We start from the raw sequence: 22,347 nt of genomic DNA on the forward strand, positions 1-22,347 counted from the left end.
TCCACAAAGCATATTTAAAACTCTATTATAAATATATAAATAGGTAACCTTTGTTTGTGAGGGAAGGTTAATGTAGCTAAAAGTACAAGTTTTCATCCACAATGTACAAGTATGACAATGCATAAATTACATATTTAACACTTCTATTTTATATAATACTTCACTTACAACCCTCTATTTTGTAAATGTTACTTTCATCCCTCAACTTTTTATATTTTGTAAATAAATTTTCTACCCTTCTATTTTAGAATGTTACTTTCACTCTTTTAACTTTGAACTCTATAAAATATCATTATTGCCACTTGTATTTTCTAAAATTTCGTGTTTATCCCATATAGTATATAAATTTTGATTTTCTTTAATAACTTTTTTTCATTAACTTAAAAAAAAATAACTTGCTTTTGTTATGTATGTGTCAATATAAATTAAAAGTGGTCAACGTTTGAATGTATTCAGATTCGAGATTGTCTATGTTTAGATTATTTTTTTTTGAATGTTTTGGTGCTTATTTTTATATACGCTTCTTAAATATGAGTCGGATCATATATAATACATTTTCTATTATTTGATTTTTTTTCGTTAATTAAAAAAATATACATTGTCACAACAAAAACATGTAAAAACCCGCAGCAAAGCGCGTGCTTAAATACTAGTTATTTATATCAAGCAACCATTTTTAAATACCTTGATGTTTACCTTTCATATTCGTCCCATTATCATACCGTTGACCAAAAACATAGTTACTATCCAAATCAAGAGATTTTAGGGCATCTTGTAAAATATTAAAAAGACCTTAACCGGATGTATCTTCTACAACTAAAAACTCTAAAAAGAAAAACTCTTCTACTTTTAACGAAACACTTTCCAAATCTACACATCTTATAATCAAAGTCGTTCTTGGTGACTTGCATCCGGAGTGCAATCAAGAATAACAAAAAAATATTTTGCATTTTTGATTTTTTTGATAATTGCACTTTTTACCTCGGATGCTAACATTTCAATTAATTCATTTTGAATTTTATGACTAAGATAATGATTATGTGTTTCTTTGTCTCTAATAATTCGAAAATGTTCTTTCATTACCAGATCGCACTCCGCAATTGATTCGATTAAACTTTAAAAATTGTCATTTAAGTTTTCATAATTTTTTTTCATTTGTACCACGAAAAGCCAAGTTATTTTTTGCTAAACATTTTACAACAAAAATAATTCTAACCATAACTTCTTTCCAATGTGGTATCTTGTTTTTATAATTTCTTGAATTTCTTTGTCAATTGTTTCGTTTTTATTTAACCTAATTCGTGTTTCAGTCCATGTTCTTAAATTAATCATATGGTCAAAACTATTTTCATGTTGTTTTAATATTTCATTAAGATGCTTCTAATCTTTAATTCCTTCGGTTGCCAAATTATTTTTAGTTCGAATTGTTTTAAAAAGCTTACAACAAAAACAAAAAACCTTATCAAACTCTTTTGAATACACTAACCATTTTCTATCATAAAAATCACCATTTTTTAATTTACGAATAAAAAAACACATGAAAAATGTTTACCAAATGAATCTTTTGGAAATTTTGTATTGGCATCAATTTCTCTCCTAGATCATTTTTCTATTAGTAAATCTTTCATTTTTGAATCAAAATCACCCCATATTCTAGGATCAAAAATATTAAAGCCACTTGGTTTATCTTTATCAACAAAATCATTGTTTTCAAAATCATTAGGAATTTCAACCGAATTATTGTTTTTGAAAATCATTAGGAATTCCAACCGAATCATTGGAAGCACTAGGTGGGTTATGAATTGCATCATTAGAATTATTTTTATTACCATTTTGATTCGTAACTAAAAATTTATTCAAAGACCCTCTTAATTGATTAGCCTCTTCTTGTTCTTTTTTCTTTCGTTTTCTATTTTGAGCACCTGATGGTTGTTTTCGGGGAAGCATATTAAAAACTCAACAAATATAGTTATCAAAGCTAAGCAAAGAAAGATACAACCTGACCAAATTGTATGAAATAAGGCTTCTACAGTTCTGCTACTTCTAGTCTTTAGTCAACAATGTCAAAAATATAGCTCCTACTTCACATTACATAAATAATAACAAAAAAAGTTTAGACAACATTTATTAAACAATGAACACAAAACAGATTTCAAAATTAAACTCACCAAATCTGATTGTTGAATGTTGAAACAATGGAGAAATCTGAATTGTATTTGATTTTGTAGCTTAAACTTGGACAACACAGTAATAGTTAATGTAAATCAGATTCAATTTCTGAAAAACTGAAACCGAAATATCAAATAGAAACTCTTAGAGAAGCAATAAACCAAATTTTTTCTAAACCATAAACAAACTTAAATAAACATAGATTTCAAGTTTTAGCTTACCCAAATATAATTTGATGTTTTGTAAAATAGCAAAATCAAATATAAACACAAATGGAAGACAAATCTGATTTCCTATAATGAAACTGAGACGAAATCAGGTCAACATATTTTTCAATAACCAACAAACAAATCAGATGAAAAAAAAATTGAGCAGATTTTAGAAACAAACTTAAAAAAATATGAACTCTTGGAGAATAAATCAGATATATGCAACATAAATCACTAAATCGGATTTCTAAAACAATCAAAGGAACCTAAATAAACACATATTTCAAGTTAAAACTTACCCAAATATGACTTGATGATTCCTGAAACGACAATATCACAGACAAATACAAGAGAGGGGAAATTTGACTTCCTGTAATGAAATAGATAAGAAATTAGGTCACCCGATTCTAAAATAGACAACTAGAAACGAAGTAGATGACCAACAAATCTAACAGATTGAATAAACTAACCCAAATCGCTGCTATCTAACTTTTAAAATAACCAAATCGATGATAAACCGGACTAAATCACAGCTATCGGATTAAATTGGTTGCGTTTGAAGACTAAACTAAGAATCGGGTATGTAAAATCAATTCGAGTCTTCCTTTTTATACGGGAGACACATTGGTTTCTCCCATCAAACCCGATGCCAACGGGATGCTAGACAATAGACATGAAACGTTTGGGTTTTCCATGTGCATGAAACGTTTGGAAATTGGCACACCTTCTTTCTTTCTCCCACCGTCCTCTCGCCTTCTTTCTCTCATCGTCCGTATGTAGATTTTCATTATGGCCTAAGTTTTTGGGCCGATTATATATATATATATATATATATATATATATATATATATATATATATATATATATATATATATACATGGACTTCTTTGATGCTCCCAATTATTTCCTGCCCTGGGCCTAAGCCCAAGTCGCCTATGTATTGGGTCGGACCCGTTAATGTTATTATTGTAAAGCTAATCAAATCAATTTATTTTATATATTTATCAAATAAATATGTCTTTCTCAGCATGATCGTTCCCAAAATCGTGTCGTTCCGAAAGTTACAAAGAACGCAAAAGGTGTAATAATAACTATATCAAAATAATTTTTTTAAACACTTTTAAATTAGATAAAATTGCAAAAATGATCCATGTGGTACGCATTTTTTTTTCAAGGTTTAGTCTAAACCTCGATTTTTTTTGGTTTTATAGTCATTTTGAGCTAGTTTCGTTATGGATTTGGTCACTCGGTAAACTGAAATGACTGTAATACGTTTGATATTTATTTTCTATTTTTCTTTCATTCTTTATTAAAATCTAATACTTATATATTTATTTAACTAGTTAAAAATAAAAGTCTCTCTCTCTCTCTCTCTCTCTCTCTCTCTCTTATCGAGAGCTTTTTGCTTTTTCATGTTTGTTCTTGTTTACTTTTCCTATTTTCTTATTTTGTTCTTGTGTGTTCATACTCATGTTTTGAATGTCAAATCCTCCATGAGAGCTCCACTTAACTGGTTCCTCCTTCACCACCCTCACCTTTGGCGGTTAATCCCAACCAAAAACCCCCTGAAGCCTTTGATGCCTATCAAGATCTTAAGCCTCTCAAGAGCTCAAGCACACACACACACACACACACTTGCATTATGTAATTTACTCTCTCTCTCTCTCTCTCTCTCTCTCTCTCTCTCTCTCTTATCGAGAGCTTTTTGCTTTTTCTTGTTTGTTCTTGTTTACTTTTCCTATTTTCTTATTTTGTTCTTGTGTGTTCATACTCATGTTTTGAATGTCAAATCCTCCATGAGAGCTCCACCTAACTGGTTCCTCCTTCACCACCCTCACCTTTGGCGGTTAATCCCAACCAAAAACCCCCTGAAGCCTTTGATGCCTATCAAGATCTTAAGCCTCTCAAGAGCTCAAGCACACACACACACACACACTTGCATTATGTAATTTACTCTCTCTCTCTCTCTCTCTCTCTCTCTCTTATCGAGAGCTTTTTGCTTTTTCTTGTTTGTTCTTGTTTACTTTTCCTATTTTCTTATTTTGTTCTTGTGTGTTCATACTCATGTTTTGAATGTCAAATCCTCCATGAGAGCTCCACCTAACTGGTTCCTCCTTCACCACCCTCACCTTTGGCGGTTAATCCCAACCAAAACCCCCCTGAAGCCTTTGATGCCTATCAAGATCTTAAGCCTCTCAAGAGCTCAAGCACACACACACACTTGCATTATGTTTGTCACTATTGTGGCTCAATTTTCCGACGATGACGAAGCTGCCAACACAACCATTTCTTTTTCTTCCCCAAAAAAACGAAGATGTTGGGGGTTATCTCTGACTGTGAAGGTGAAAACGCCTTTTGGACCACAACCAATTGCATATCCAACTCACCGTCGACCATAGAGGTTATCTGTCGAGAAGACGAATCCAAATTTGAGGAGGTAGGGTTTGCAACACTGTCACCCACTACATTGAGATACGATCCTACCACCAACGATATAGATCTGAGAGAAAGAAAGAGAGTGAGTCGTCGTTTGAAACACATACCCCTCTCTGACGAATAAATAATGTTTTTTCTGAATACGTCTGAAACACTCGCCCTTCTCCTGATGAAGAGACCCATCTGTTGAGCATCAGTTGTGTCTAATGTTAGCAAACCTCTAATTCCATCTATTTCCTCTAATTTTATCCAAAAGATAACCCCAAATAAATTCACCATCTTCGTCATCTGTTCTTGTTTGTTTGTGACCCTATCTATAGATTGGAGTTACAAGGATGAGTAAGGCATGTCAGATTTGCTTTAGATGAAGAAAATAAGGCTCCATTTGATAGTTGCTGACTGGGAAATGTTTGTCTGGGTAAGAAATCCCGACTGAGTAAGAAATCATGTTGTTTGATTGTACATCTGACTACATGTGTTGACCGATGAAAAATGACCATTTTACCCTGCTGTTGTAGACAGTGATGGATAAAGTTGCTGAATAATTATAAAAACATACAGATTGTCATACAAAATATAAATTACACACAAGTCAGTTAAAAATCCAAATAAAAATTATCATACAAAGTATAAATTAAACATAAATCATTTAATATCCAAATAAAAACATAATGAAATTTAAAATAACATAATAATTTAAAGTAAAGTAAATGAAAGTAGTTGATTTTCAATCTGATCACGCAAAACACATATATATTGAATGGCTTCTAGACCCCATTTTATGCCTTGTGTGTTTTCTCTATCAATTCCCCTACCTTGGACGTCAAGAGTAACCGTAGTGTTCTCCTCAAAGTTTGTAAACAAGTCATTTTCTATATTTTATTTCCTTATAAAATTATGAACCGTGATACAAGCCATGACTATGTCTCTTTGTGTATCATACCAAAAATACAACCCAAAAATTTTTGTTTGAAAACATTACTAAACCATAATATCAAATATCAAAAGATAAAAACCATGAATCACGTATCTTAAAATGTCATAATAAATTTATCAAATCGAAACTAGTGTCAAGGTCATATCAAAATATCAGAGTCTAACTCCCAGGCTAAACTGTGGTGTGTGCCATGCCATCATCCCAAGCCCTTCCCTTTGATAGCTGAAGTACCTGAAACTGTAAGCACGAAGCTTAGTGAGATCCCCCAAACTACCACATACCATACAATAACATATAAACACATATTGGGCCTTGCCTGCTGCATCAGACTGAAGTCCGGAATTGACTAGGGCCTCGCCCACTGCATCAGACCGATGTACGGAAATGCATTGGACCGAATTATGGAACTAACTAGGGCCTCGCCCACTGCATCGGACCGAAGTCTGGAATTGCATCGGACCGAAGTCTAGAACTAACTAGGGCCTTGTCCACTGCATCAGATCGATGTCCGGAACTGACTAATCATATAACATAAACATATATACTGCATACTGCATCAGACCATAGTCTGAAACACATAACACATAACCTGCCTGTGTCACAAAAACATCAAGCATACTCAACTACTGCATCGGACCGTAGTCCGAAACTACTGCTAACTAAACGGGTTGGCATTATGGTTGTAGACCCGTTCCTACTGAAAGGAAAACTCACCTCGTAAGGCTGTCTGCTGAAAAGCTGATCGGGAATTGTCTGACTACTGCTCCGATAACTCCCCAGCTACAATTCCCAAAATACACTTAATCAAACACTGATAACTAATCTTAGGGTAAAATGACTATTTTACCCTTGGTTAAAGTCAACAACCCGTTGACCCGACTCAATGAGTTGGGCCGCCAACTCGTAGAGTCCCTATCTGTCCTTCTATTTCCTTACCCGACTCTACTCGCCGAGTTTAACCACAACTCAACGAGTTCCCCTTCCTTAGTGAAATCATGCCAACCTTCAATCGACTCGCCGAGTTGTATGAACGACTCGTTGAGTCTATTCTTATGGGTATGGAGGTTGCCTTGGACTCGCCGAGTCAGGGCGTAGACTCGCCGAGTCCCTCTACACTCAGATCCATGTCTTAACTCACTGAGTCCTTACTCCACTCGCTAAACAGACTTGCTACTATTGAACCAGGGATCTAATACTCGCGACCTGACTCGCCGAGTCAGAAGAACGACTCGCCGAGTCCTTTGCATGCAGTTTCCATTCAGTCGATTCTAATCAGCTTTAGTGCATCCAATACATAGATCTGGGTTTCTGGGACTATCTAAACATGTAAATTTGCTAACTTTACGTGTATCTATGCTACAATGAAGCAATAGCACTCAAACTTGGCTATTATAGGGGTTATTTGACTAAACAAGACCACGGCTGCCAAAAGGTTGTCTTCTTGAGCTCCTGGAGCTCAAGAGAGGCTAGATACGAGATATGGTTCGATTACAAAGCTTCATCACTAGGAATTTGGGGGGTTTTGAGCTCAAAACCATTAATTTGGAGACAAACTAGATCTAGTAGTACAATAATCAAGATGAAAGCTTTATTACCAGAAAGGATGGCCAAAGAGGAGTATAATCTGGATCTACTTCTTCTTCCTTGAGTTCTTCTACCTTCTCCTTCTTCTTCTTGCTCAACAATGCACCAAAAATTCCTTCACAAGGGCAAGGATCACTCACACCCACTTCAAGGAGGCTAGGGTTCCAAGAATAAGTCTCTGAGAGGTGAAGGAGGCTGGCTTGGGGCTATAATGATGTTTAAATAGGGTACACACCCTGAAAATTAGGGCTTCATCCAGACTGGCAGACTCACCGAGTCCGGATTATGGACTCGTTGAGTCGCCATGCCAACTTCACGTGTCGACCAGCTGCTACTCGACGAGTTAGGGCCACTGACTTGTCGAGTAGCTTCTAAAATAAGAAGAAAAGTAATGTTTTAAATGTGTACCTGGAACGGGGTGTTACACTTTACACTATAAAAGGATAAGGAGCCATTTGTTTTAAGATTGAGAATCTCGCCTTCAATACACCATAAGCAGGCTCAAGAACATTTCTAAGTTGTGCATAAGCATAATTGAACCTTTCTTCTCTATTTAAAGGTCAACCTCTTCGAAAATCAGCTGACCAATACCTAGTATGCGGTATGGAGCCATAAACCCACGAGTGTTTGCATATGCGACATCACAAAGGTAATATTTATTTGCAAATGAGTGTGACACATATTATATAAAGAATATAGATAATAAAAGTTATATAAAGATTATAAAACTGGTGGAGGAAATGGAAATCTAGAAGTTGAATTGAATGCAACTTCTTTCAAAACCTTGAATTATGTGCTATACCCTCCCATCCAACCCAAACAAAGGTGTATATCATATCAAAATCACAAATTCCTATTACATTTTGAAAACATTCTACGACATCCCCATTTTCACGGCCAAAACAAAATATGATAAAGATTTATCAAAACATTTCCTTAAATAAATGTATTTTTATTGTATTACAAAACTCAGAATCTCAACATCGATACATATCAAAAGCATAAACCAAAAACATCCTAGGCCACAAAACAAAATTGGCCTAAAAAACAACATAGGCCTTACAACCTTCTATTTCTTTTCTACTGGTCTAAAATGTTGGATTAGGTGTTTAAGCCCATAACTATAATTGGTATAAACTTGAATTGATAGTAGCAATGTTCTTTTGGGTAGCCTTCAAACCTGGCAATGGAATAGGATGACTGTTAGAGAGAGAAGAATGATTTATTTATTTATTACTTGGTTGATAAATTAATTTGGAATCAAAATAAATGATTTAATTAATGTATTATGTGAAAAATACATTAATCGTTAATCATATATTTTAATTAATATTTAATCAGAAATTAACTTGGAGTTAAGTTTAGGATTAAAAGAATTAATTGAAACTGCAGGGACTAAAGGTGACAATGTTCAATAGTTGAGCATTAAGCATTCTAGAACCTCGCTTAGAAGGGGGAGGGGGACGAAATATAGATGCTCCTAGGGTTTCCTTGGGCTCTAAGGGTGCCTTGGAAGCCTTAGGGAGGAAGTTAATGGATTAAGGTTATCTAAGATATACCTGCCTTATCCTAAACCTTCCTTATCACCTATATAAACCCCTATAGGGTTGGATTTCATCCCACACACTCAAAGAAAGGCTTAGAGCCAAATTTTCCACACGCCTTCTCTGTCTCCATAGTAATCCTTGGTTGCTAGGTTTGTTTGTGAGCCATTAGAGGCATGACACTTGTGGCGCTTGCTACCAAAGGTTTTCAAGCAAGGTTTTTTTATAGATTGTTATTACAATATAACAATCAAGGTATGTATTTTAATCCCTATTATGTGAAATTAATTATAATACATAGAACCCAGGATTCTTCTTTTTTGTTCAAGTTGCATGATCATTTAGAGAAATCCTAGATCCAATTCAATGAGGCTTGCATGCATACATAGGATTATAGTTTTGCTCAAAAGCCAACATAAAATCCATAATCTCTCGTCAGATCATCCAACTATGCTTTTGCCACTACCTGTAATACAAAATACTGAGTGGGTCAGGCTGATGAGCATATAGGGTTTTCAACCCACAATAAATAAGTTTATTATTTTCAATAATTATTCAACCCGATTACCCGTTCCTGTTATCCTCACTTTATGTTCCTAAAGCATCCATTATAAGGGACCTATCCTAAGGAATTTCATCTGGATGGACACTAATAATAAGGGGATTTCTCAACCATATAGGTCCGTAAGTCAACCATGGGGGGATGGAGTACACCGGTGAACACATCGTTCATAAACACTTACAGGTTGCAAGCCTTCTAGCATTCCACTGGACTTCCTAGAAAAGTCTGTGGTCGCCATCCATACCCTGCTAGATGACTGGATCGTCTTCACCACCGAGGCCTCTCATCATTTTATTTCATCACACACCAACTATTACATCTACCTATGTTTTACCTAACATATTTGTAGATATAAAATACATATATAGTTCTGATATGAAAATGAAGTTTAAATCTTTCATACATCATAGATCTCAAGTATATGTTTTATATATACATATACATATATATATATATATATGTGTGTGTGTGTGTGTGTGTATATATATATATATATAAAGTTTAGATTTGAAAAGTTTAGATCTGAAGTGAGATCGTCTAGATCTGAAGGAAAAGGTTCAGATTTGGAAGAAAAAGTTTAGATCTGAAAGAAAAAGTTCAGATCTTGAAAAGAAAGGTGCCATCTTGATGCTCGGATGATAACTATTGTTGTAGGAAAATTCTACCTGAGGTAAATTGTAACAGCCCGGATCCCCAGGTATCTTTACTTTCATATTTTTGGTGTTCTGTGAGGGGAATCGGCAAGTTGGAGGTCGAACTCGCCGAGTCGGGTCGCGGTTTTGGACAGAGGTTCGCGTATGGACTCGGCAAGTCCAAGGGATGGACTCGGTGAGTCCGTGCTGTTTAATGAAACCCTAATTTCCCGGTCCTAAGCCCTATTTAAAGGACCTTATGGCCTTCATTTGCGACCACCTTGAGCCCTGAGTGCACCCAAATGGCTGAGAGACTTTGTGAGTGAGATAGAGGCTAATTGTTCATCATTTTGTGTGATTTTTGCAAGAAGGAAGGAGAAGATCAAGCTTGAAGAGTTGGGGAGCTTGGATCTGCTTCTATTTCATCAAGGGAACCTTCTTGAGGTAACTTTCAGAGCTAAACTTCATATTTTGGTTGATGTGTCAAATCTAGGGTTTCTTCTTGCCTTATTTGGCTTGATTTGGAAGTATGAAAGGTCCCATGGAGGTATGGAACCTAGATCTGGACCTTAGCAGGTCCATAAGGCCCCAAATGACAAGCTTTATGTCCATTCTTTTGAGTTGGAAGCTAGGGTTGCCATATTAGAGGTTATTTCTCCAAAATGAGCCTTGTATGCGTTGCATGGCGACCAAGACTGGGACTTTACGTGACAAATGAGCTTGGGAAGGCCAGATCTATGTGTGTATGGAACGGATCTGACCGCAAAAGCCAGTTTTAGCTGATGCATGGCATGGACTCGCTGAGTCTGAAGAACAGACTCGATGAGTCGCTTGAAGATTGTCCTTGTGACCACCCAGTGTGTAGTCCTACCGAGTTGTGGGTGACTCAGTGAGTCACGGGGAGTTAGAAAGGTTTTGATAGGTGGACCGAGTCGAGTTGGGACTCGCCGAGTTGTCCTTGTGACTCGGCGAGTTGAGTCGCGGTGGCCCCGTGATTCATGCCCAGGTGGAACTCATCGAGTCAGGGAGGTACTCGACGAGTCAAAGGGAAAATCCTTGCGAGTTGGAGAAAACGCGTAGACTCGCCGAGTCATTATAGTGCACTCGCCGAGTCCGGTCAATTTAACCTAAGACTGTTGAACAAGTCGACCAGTGTTGACTTGATAAGAAAGGTCAACCCTAGTGGTACAAGTAATAATTATAGATTCACGATGCCATAGGAGGATTACAGCTCGGGGGTTCGAGCACGAGTGATTTCCAGGGTTCACGAATTAACGATACATACGAGGTGAGTCTTCTCACTATACTGTACCCGGAAGGGTTTGACTGTGTGACCGAAGGTCGAATATGATATGAGATATATGCCTTGTGTGTATACACATAAGTTATGGAATTAATTAGTTTTGAATAGTTTCAAAACTTGCCCTCAAGTTTTGGAATTTGTAAAGTTTTCTCTTATGAATACTTTAATTCCAAGTTAGCCCTTAGAATTTTAAAAGTTAAAATTCAACCCTTATACTTTATAATATTAAAAGTTAATTCCAAGATAGCCCTTAGAATTTTAAGAGTTAAAATCCAACCCTTATACTTTAATAATATTTATATATATATGTATAAGAGTAAAGTCAGTCTTACCGCTAGTACGCCTCATTCACGAAGCCGGTCTATAAGGTGGGTATAAGGTTGTTGCCTATAAAATGGCAACTTAATGGGTGTCCACTCTCACCCACCGCTTGCTTGACTGGTGGAGGGTCGTTAGTCGAACGGGTTTGACAGGACTATAATTCTCCCTTCATTAAAAGTATTAATGATAAATACTAAGTAACTAAACTCTTATTAATTCCCAATCTTAGTTACTTAGGAAAATGTGAATAAGGTGCTAATCCATGAAATTACACTTTACACTTTGTCTAAGTCGTTAGTGGAGCGTGTGTAGTTAACCGGCACACTAACTTGGACTTAACAAGGTAGGTAAAGGGTGACTTAATATTTATCATAGTATCGATGGAGCGTGTGTGGTTAACCGGCACATCGATTGAGGGGTAATTTATTAAGGGTACTAAGTAATTTGCATGGTTACTTCACACCTTGTTTTGTGATCCTCGGCATCCCAGTCACAAAACCTGAAGGGCACACTCGAGATTGAAACATGTCATTGAACAGTTCAATGAATCTCAAAGATCTAGGAGTTTCAAATCCAATTAAAACCTAATAATACATTTCGTTTATCTTGGTGGAAATTGGTGAATCGTCATTCACCTACCTTCAAATATTTTATAGCTTGGATTACGGCATACCTCTTCTAAGTTATAAAAAATAGTTTGTTGGGTCCTAGCCTTAATATTTCATATTGGGTGTCATATTAAGGACTTTAAATCAACTATCTTAAATATCTCCCAAAACATGTTTGGTTTAGACATTTATGATCTTCCCAAATCTCTTGAAACAAGCTTTCCTAAATGAAGATGATGTCCCATGGAAATCATACTTCTTTCACCTCCTCAAATTATTCTCCCAACCCACAAGTTCAAAGTCACTCAAACCCTATTGGCAAGGCAAGGTCTAGGTGTGATCACATCTTGGAGATGTAGTCACATATTGACAAGCCGGGAGAGAAGGGTGTCAAAGTCTTGAGAAAGTTGGTGGTTCAACTACTTTCTAAGTCACATAGTGAGTTCTTTTGGAACACCTATGAAACAGACTATGACAAGACCCTTAATGATCTTATTTATTTGTTAAGATCAACTTCCTCAAAACTTGATGGACATTGACAATAGTGACACAGGAAATACAGAAAAAGCATTCTCGTCCCAAGGAAAGGGATTGACCATAGTCAACTAGGTTGACCAAATGGTAAAGAGAAAAGGCTAAGTCTGTAATAGTCCCGTGTACCATTATCAAAGGGTCCATATGTTTATATTACCAAAGGAAGGTTCATTAGTTGTGAAGCTGCCAAATTTACCTAAGGATGTTAAAGTCAATAAGTTTGACTCTACTTCGGGTAAAGTCCACTATCTAACTCTGTTAAGTTTCTATTATGAGATTCTTGATACATGATGTGACTGGGTCACATGGTAATGTTTTAAGAATCAAAGAAAAGTAAAGGAACTCAAGAAAGAAAATGCTGAATCTGATCGCATAGATGGATTTCTATCGCGTAGTTTGAAAATCGGATTCTTGAGCTACTTCTTAGGAGTTATGAGATATTGCTTAGGAATAGATAACAACAAGTTTTCATATGGATTGTAAGGATATGTTTTTCCGCATAGTTTTAAAATAAAAGAAAATTTTTGATTTTAGTTATTTTAAAATATCCTTACAATGGCATTTGAGGAAAAATTGTTGCCTATGTGATTCCATTAATAGCAAGAGTGGAAATATGAAATTGATTCCTTCATTTGTGGTAATGTCTAAATTTACCAAATAAGGAAAGATTCTCATCACCCAAGTCTCAATTGGACCGGAACTTGGAATCATGCAAGTTGTATAGCATGATGAATGAGAACTTTCAAGTATTGGAAAATTAAGACTAATTACTTATTCACATGGATATGTGAGTCAAGTAATGGACTAAGGGATCGAGTACATAGTCATGTGCACTGATTAAGTCCACCACAAAAGATATAAGGCTATTTGTCATAGTTTACTAAAGCTCAGTAAATATGATTATACTTACAAGCTTAAGTGTAACTCTGAGACATTGGAAAAGGTTCCAATGCATGGCAGAGCGGATAAGAAGAATCAAATTAGGCAGAAGGATAAAAGTTTCTCAAAAGATGGGAGAGTACTTTAGTATCAGTTTTGTGATCATCTTAATGATTAAGAAACCATATCAAAATTATTTCTCTAAGGAAGTCTTAGTGCATTCTTATGACTAAGAAGAAGGGATCTTGAATTGTTGAAATGGTTAAATCAAGAAGATGAGTCATACTTCGTTCCAATACAAGTCTTAGAGTCATACTCCAAGATTGTAATTTGAGTGACATGTCTTTAAGAAGGTTTAAAACACGTGTCAAATGTAAGAGTAAAAGTGTCCTACTCTTGTTCATTTGAAGTTGGTAAGTTGTGATGTTTTGGATAAAACAAAGACCAACTTAGGCCAACTATGTGAAGTGTTTGTCTTGGTTAGAATCTATACTATCTCTTGGATGTTTGACAAGGGAGTCTTATAGGTCAAGAGGACAGTGGGAGTTTTAAAGGTCTTGAAAGTCTAAAGAACTAATCAAGAATAGAACCTAGAGTTCTTCTCTAGCACACGACTTAAGGTTTATAACCTATCGTGTTGACATATTCTGTGCCCATTCCAATTAAAGTTGGCTTTGCATATGAGTTCTTAGAGTTCTCAATTGGTTGCACAACAACTTGGAAGAAATGGCAGGCCCTTGAGCTACTAGGTGGCAAGAAATTAAGATTGAGTTCAAAAAAATGCTTTTGGATTTGTCATTATCTTTGTCTTGTGATTATGGTTTTGACAAATTCATATGGGTAGGAACTCATACACCATATAAATCTAAGTGTGATAAGGTTTCTCTCCGATTCATGAAAATGATGGTGAGGAAACACTTTCACTAAGTAGATTTTAGCTAGATAGCAATTGTGATGTTTGCATTCTCAAAGTCGTTAGTGGAGAGTGTCTGGTTAACCGGCACACTAACCTGGACTTGTGAGAAGTGGCAAAAAGGTCTAAGCATTATGATTACGACATCCCTCTTCATAATTGTTTAGACACACAAGTGTGCTATCTAAGGGAAGATGTATGTTTTTGATAAAGTCTTATCAAAACAATCTAGTATCAGAAATCTGAACTTTGGTAAGAAAGTCAATAAAGTATTGATTTCTAGAAGTCGAGCTTTCTGAGTACATGTCAAAGCTAGTGGGAGCATAAGTGTTATGCTAATAATCATCATGTTAGTGGGAGCATGATAATTATGATAAGTATTGCAAGTTAGCAATGTTAATTATAGAAAACAAAAGTTTCAACTGGGAAAGAGTTGTTTTGCTATAATTAAGGGAGAGGAAATTATACTTCATCTCAAATCTATAAGCTTAGATCGTGAGGTTTTAATCATTTAGTCATGGATATATATATATATATATATATATATATATATATATATATATATATATATATATGAATTTCATGTTGGAATGGCTCAACATAAGGAAATTCTGTATATGGGTCCATTATTTGCGTTCTAAAATTCGATTATGATTACAGCATCCCTTTTCATAATATGAATTATGAGAACTTGGCAAATAGAAATGGAAATGTTATAGCAAAAGACTGGTTTAGTCTTTATGTGAGACATCATGAATCGTGTCCTATATGCTTCGGATATGGGATCGATTACATGTGCTATATTCATCCTTTTTAAAAGTTTCCAAATGCCTGGGGCATTAAGAAGGGAAAAGGTTTAGAACTGGATATGACTAAAAAGGATTAAACAATAGTCGAGGACAATCTAAGGTTTACCAAAGATTGGTTGCTCAAGAACAATTGGAAGTATAGTGATAATTCTGGAAGGACCATATTGACATAATCTGTAAGGAGGCAACTCTTGTTCAAAAGTGATAGTCAAATTGAATCTGGAAATGTTTCAAAGTCAGAAATTTCAATTTGTGTAAGATTAAGGAAACTTAATGCAAGAAGGATGTTTCCAAGGAATTGATCTCCTTTGGAATAATCTGTAATGATTGTTGCCAAGTCTTTGTGAATTTGTGCATAATCGTTACAAGAGGATCAATGCATATAAGTTTAGAATCTAACAGATTTCAGTAAATGGCATGAATTTGGAATTCTTGCATTTGCAGTAAGGATTTGGGAGTGTGAAAAGAGAATCATTGAAGTTATGTTCAATGGATCTAGTTCACAAAGTAAAGATCATAGACAAACATAGTGTGCATACTTGGTGTATGGCATGACTAGTGTTTAGAAAACATAGTGTACATGCTTGGAGAATGGGACAACTATTGTTTTAAATTCAAGAATAAAGTTGATAGCTGAAACAGTATACAATGAATAATGTGTAATCATATGGTGATGAATAAAAGGTGTTTTATTTATGTTCATAGGTTTTGATACCATATTGGATTCAATTATTATTGTGTTTCATTTTGCATGTTTTGACTTCCCGAATAAACTAGGTTATTCTTCCGGAATGACTAAGTTATTCAAACCATCCACAGTAAGTCATATGTTGGAAGTAGATATGAATTAAGACTGTCAGGGGTTGGCTTGTAGAGGTCTAAGGTGTTGGACAAAGGGCTACAACACTTATGAGTGCTCATAAGTTATGAGTATTGGATTCAACCCGCACTAATTGGAATCACTTCATGGATTTTATCACGAGTGACCATGAGACGATAATAACTTATATTCTTCAAACCTAGAGATATGAGTTCTTACTATGAGTTGGTTGTACATTGATTGCACGAAACCGCATTTGGTAACTCGGTGCTATAAAACGTGCCTTTGTGTATGATTCAACAAGTAGTAGAACAAGCCATATGAGTCGAAGTTTATCCATTCCTTTTACCTTCGGAATAAAAGCGATATCTGTGGGCCCCTCGATGATTTGATGATGACAAATGGAAGTGCTCGGTCGGGCCAGGACTGATTTGATTTGTTCAATTAGTCAGTCGTCATAAATTGGAAATCGGGAAACAAAAAATGGACAGAGAGAATGATTATAATCCATGTCTCAGTCCATATGATATCTAGAATGGAGGAATATATGATCCCTTATCTAATGGACAACTCATTGACAAAGGTCAGAGTTCATCTACAAGGTCAGAGTTCGACAGAAGCTTTTGAGAGCTACGATTGCTAGTTGGTTCCTGAAGTCATACACAATAATAGTTTTAGACTTATCCAAGTGGGAGACTGTTGGATTAATGTCTAAGTCCATAACTATAATTGGTAAGACTTGACCCGACCCGGCATGGTCCATTTGGGTTGCATGGTATCATGCACTTGGATAGACTAAAATGAGAGAAATAAGACACTTATGGTTATTAATATATTATAAGTTCTAGTATATTAATAATAAGAATAATAAGATTATTTAATTAGTATTGATCAAGAATTAATCTAGGATTAATTAAGTGATCAAAAGAAGACTAATTAAATATATGGGTTGATTGTGCAAATCATCCATACTTATATAGTGGGCTAATGCTCCATGGATTATCTAGCTGGGCCAAAACCCATATGATGCTCCATGGTGTATTTGAACCCATGGATCCAAGGAAATGGAAAGTCATGACAATTAGGGTTTACCCTAATTGTATAACTATATAAGCATCTTATTCTTGATCAAAATTTGCCACTAGTGAGAGTAAGAAAGGGCTAGCCGATTTTCATGAAGTGTAGAATTCTCTCAAGTTATTCCAAGTGTATTTGGTGTTGTGTGAACCATTTGAGGTGTCACACTTGGGGCACTTGGCACTCAAGCTTCATGAAGACATTCTACATCAAAGAGGTATGTATTCTATCTTGTTATATTGATAGTTTTGTATGCTAGATTAGGATAATACCTTGGATGTTCATATTTGCATGTATAATAGAGAAAACATAGATCCAAGGTATTTAGGGTTGCATGTACACTTAGGAGTGTTAGAATGCTCATAACCCAACAGTGGTATCAGAGCCTAGGCTTGTTTTCTTGTTATACTTGCAAAATTGCTTAAAAAATCGAAATTGTTGTTGTCTGATCATCAGACTCGGCGAGTCCATCAGGAGACTCGGCAAGTCCATGCCTAAAAAATAATCAAAACGATCCAACTCACTGATTCGATTCATGCACTCGACGAGTTGGACCCCCAAACAACATATTTTCGAGGTTTTTGGCTAGAAATGGACTAGGAACATTACCCTAAGTTGTTTTTGAACTTATAAACTTGTTGTTGATGTGGTAATGTTCATGCTAATCCAATTTCAAAGATAATTGTCAATAGATTCATGTTTTGTATTAGTTTAAAGGTTAGAGTAATTACATGTAAAAGTTTGATTTGAATTATCTTGTTCTTATGAGTTGCTAAGATTAATAGAAAAGTTGAATGAAATAGTTGTTTTCAATCCAAATTAATCTAAGAGTTGATTCTAAAATGTGTTTTTGTAACTTGTCCTCAAGTTATATGAAAAGTCACATTTAAGTTTCATAAAACTCATAAAAGTTGGCAAAGGTTACAAAAAAATGAAGAGTCTAGTTCTAATTAATTGGAGTTATGACTCCATAATTTGTCCTCAAGTTATGGAGGACCAAGGGTCTCTTCATTAAATAAAAAAAATAAAAAAAAATAAAAAAATAATGTAACCTTAATTAATTCCATAAGTTATAAAATAAAGAAAAGTTAATTCTTTTATTAGTTTAAAGTCTTCCATAACTTGTCCTCAAGTTATGGAACTTGAAGAGTTTTTGGATTAAAACTACTTTAAATACATAAGTTATGGAATTAATTAGTTTTGAATAGTTTCAAAACTTGCCCTCAAGTTTTGGAATTTGTAAAGTTTTCTCTTATGAATACTTTAATTCCAAGATAGCCCTTAGAATTTTAAGAGTTAAAATCCAACCCTTATACTTTAATAATATATATATATATATATATATATATATATATATATATATATATATATATATATATGTATAAGAGTAAAGTCAGTTTTACCGCTAGTACGCCTCATTCACAAAGTCGGTCTATAAGGTGGGTATAAGGTTGTTGCCTATAAAATGGCAACTTAATGGGTGTCCACTCTCACCCACCGCTTGCTTGACTGGTGGAGGGTCGTTAGCCGAACGGGTTTGACAGGACTATAATTCTCCCTTCATTAAAAGTATTAATGATAAATACTAAGTAACTAAACTCTTATAAATACCCAATCTTAGTTACTTAGGAAAATGTGAATAAGGTGCTAATCCATGAAATTACACTTTACACTTTGTTTAAGTCGGTTAGTAGAGCGTGTGTGGTTAACCGGCACACTAACTTGGACTTAACAAGGTAGGTAAAGGGTGACTTAATATTTATCATAGTATCGATGGAGCGTGTGTGGTTAACCGGCACATCGATTGAGGGGTAAACACTTAAGGGTACCAAGTAATTTCCATGGTTACTTCACACCTTGTTTTGTGATCCTCGGCATCCCAGTCACAAAACTTGAAGGGCACACTCGAGATTGAAACATGCCATTGAACAGTTCAATGAATCTCAAAGATCTAGGAGTTTCAAATCCAATTAAAACCTAATAATACATTTTGTTTATCTTGGTGAAAATTGGTGAATCGTCATTCAACTACCTTCAAATATTTTATAGCTTGGATTACGGCATACCTCTTCTAAGTTATAAAATAGTTTGTAGGGTCCTAGCCTTAATATTTCATATTGGGTGTCATATTAAGGACTTTAAAATCAACTATCTTGAATATCTCCCAAAAGATGTATGGTTTAGACATTTATGATCTACCCAAATCTCTTGAAACAAGCTTTCCTAATGAAGATGATGTCCCATGGAAATCATACTTCTTTCACCTCCTCCAATTATTCTCCCTACCCCACAAGTTCTTGAAAAGTTTAAGGTCACTCGAGCCCTATTGGCGAGTAAAGGTCTAGGTGTGGTCACATCTTGGAGATGTAGTCACATATTGACAAGCCGGGAGAGTTGGGTGTCAAAGTCTTGATAAAGTTGGTGGTTCAATCACTTTCTAAGTCACATAGTGAGTTCTTTTGGAACACCTATGAAATAGACTATGACAAGACCCTTAATGATCTTATCTATTTGTTAAGATCAACTTCCTCAAAACTTGATGGACATTGACAATAGTGACACAGGAAATCCAGAAAAGCATTCTCTTCCCAATGGAAAGGGATCGGCCATAGTCAACTCGGTTGAACAAATGGTAAAGAGAAAAGCTAAGTCTGTGATAGTCCCGTGTACCATTATCAAAGGGTCCATATGTTTATATTGCCAAAGAAAGGGTCATTAGTTGCGAAGCTGCCAAATTTACCTAAGGATGTTAAAGTCAATAAGTTTGACTCTACTTCAGGTAAAGTCCACTATCTAACTCTGCTAAGTTCCTATTCTGAGATTCTTATTACATGATGTGACTGGGTCACATGTTGATGTTTTAAGAATAAAAGAATAGTGAAGGAACTTAAAGAAAGAATATGCTGAATCTGATCACATAGATGGATTTCTATCGCGTAGTTTGAAGATTGGATTCTTGAGCTACTTCTTAGGAGTTATGAGGTATTGCTTAGGAATAGATAACAACAAGTTTTCATATGGATTGCAAGGATAAGTTTTTCCGCATAGTTTTAAAATAAAAGAAAATTTTTGATTTTATTTATTTTAAAATATCCTTACAATGGCATTTGAGGAAAAATTGTTGCTTATATGATTCCATTAATAGCAAGAGTGGAAATATGAAATTGATTCCTCATTTGTGGTAATGTCTAAATTTACCAAATAAGGAAAGATTCTCATCATCCAAAGTCTCAATTGGATCGGGACTTGGAATCATGCAAGTTGTATAGCATGATGAATGAAAACTTTCAAGTATTGGAAAAATTAAGACTAATTACTTGTTCACATGGATGTGTGAGTCAAGTAATGGACTAAGGGATCGAGTACATAGTCATGTGCACTGATTAAGTCCACCACAAAAGATATAAGGCTATTCGTCATAGTTTACTAAAGCTCAGTAAATATGATTATACTTACAAGCTTAAGTGTAACTTTGAGACATTGGAAAAGGTTCCAATGCTTGGCAGAGCGAATAAGAAGAATCAAATTAGGCAGAAGGATAGAAGTTCCTCAAATCTGAAAAGATGGGAGAGTACTTTAGTATCAGTTTTGTGATCATCTTAATGATTAAGAAACCATAGCACAATTAGTTCTCTAAGGAAGTCTTAGTGCATTCTTATGACTAAGAAGAAGGGATCTTGAATTGTTGAAATGGTTAAATCAAGAAGATGAGTCATACTTCGTTCCACTAAAAGTCTTAGAGTCATACTCCAAGATTGTAATTTGAGTGACATGTCTTTAAGAAGGTTTAAAACACGTGTCAAATGTAAGAGTAAAAGTGTCCTACTCTTGTTCATTTGAAGTTGGTAAGTTGTGATGTTTTGGATAAAACAAAGACCAACTTAGGCCAACTGTGTGAAGTGTTTGTCTTGGTTAGAATCCACACTATCTCTTGGATGTTTGACAAGGGAGTCTTATAGGTCAAGAGGACAGTGGGAGTCTTAAAGGTCTTGAAAGTCTCAAGAACTAATCAAGAATAGAACCTGGAGTTCTTTTCTAGCACACGACTTAAGGTTTATAACCTATCGTGTTGACATATTTTGTGCCCATTCCAGTTAAAGTTGGCTTTGCATATGAGTTCTTAGAGTTCTCAATTGGTTGCACAACAACTTGGAAGCAATGGCAGGCCCTTGAGCTGCCAGGTGGCAAGAAATTAAGATTGAGTTCAGTCCATATGAGTTTGGATTTGTCATTATCCTTGTCTTGTGACTATGGTTTTGATAATTCACATGGATAAGAACACACACACCATTAAATCTAAGTGTGATAAGGTTTCTCTCCGATTCATGAAAATGATGGTGAGGAAACACTTTCACTAAGTAGTTTTTAACTAGATAGCAATTGTGATATTTGATTACACGAAACCGCATTTGGTAACTCGGTGCTATAAAACGTGTCTTTGTGTATGATTCAACAAGTAGTAGAACAAGACATATGAGTCGAAGTTTATCCATTCCTTTTACCTTTGGGATAAAAGCGATATCTGTGGGCTCCTCGATGATTTGATGACGACAAATGGAAGTGCTCGGCCGGGCCAGGACTGATTTGATTTGTTCAATTAGTCAGTCGTCATAAATCGGAAATCGGGAAACAACAAATGGACAGAGAGAATGATTATAATCCTTGTCTCAGTCCATATGATATCTAGAATGGAGGAATATATGATCCCTTATCTAATGGACAAGTCATTGACAAAGGTCAGCGTTTATCGACAAGGTCAGAGTTCGACAGAAGCTTTTGAGAGCTACGATTGCTAGTTGGTTCCTGAAGTCATACACAATAATAGTTTTAGACTTATCCAAGTGGGAGACTGTTGGATTAATGTCTAAGTCCATAACTATAATTGGTAAGACTTGACCCGACCCGGCATGGTCCATTTGGGTTGCATGGCATCATGCACTTGGATAGACTAAAATGAGAGAAATAAGACACTTATGGTTATTAATATATTATAAGTTCTAGTATATTAAT

The sequence above is a fragment of the Lactuca saligna genome, chromosome 6 (assembly GCF_052625555.1).
Source record: "Lactuca saligna cultivar CGN05327 chromosome 6, ASM5262555v1, whole genome shotgun sequence".
NCBI lineage: Eukaryota > Viridiplantae > Streptophyta > Magnoliopsida > Asterales > Asteraceae > Lactuca > Lactuca saligna.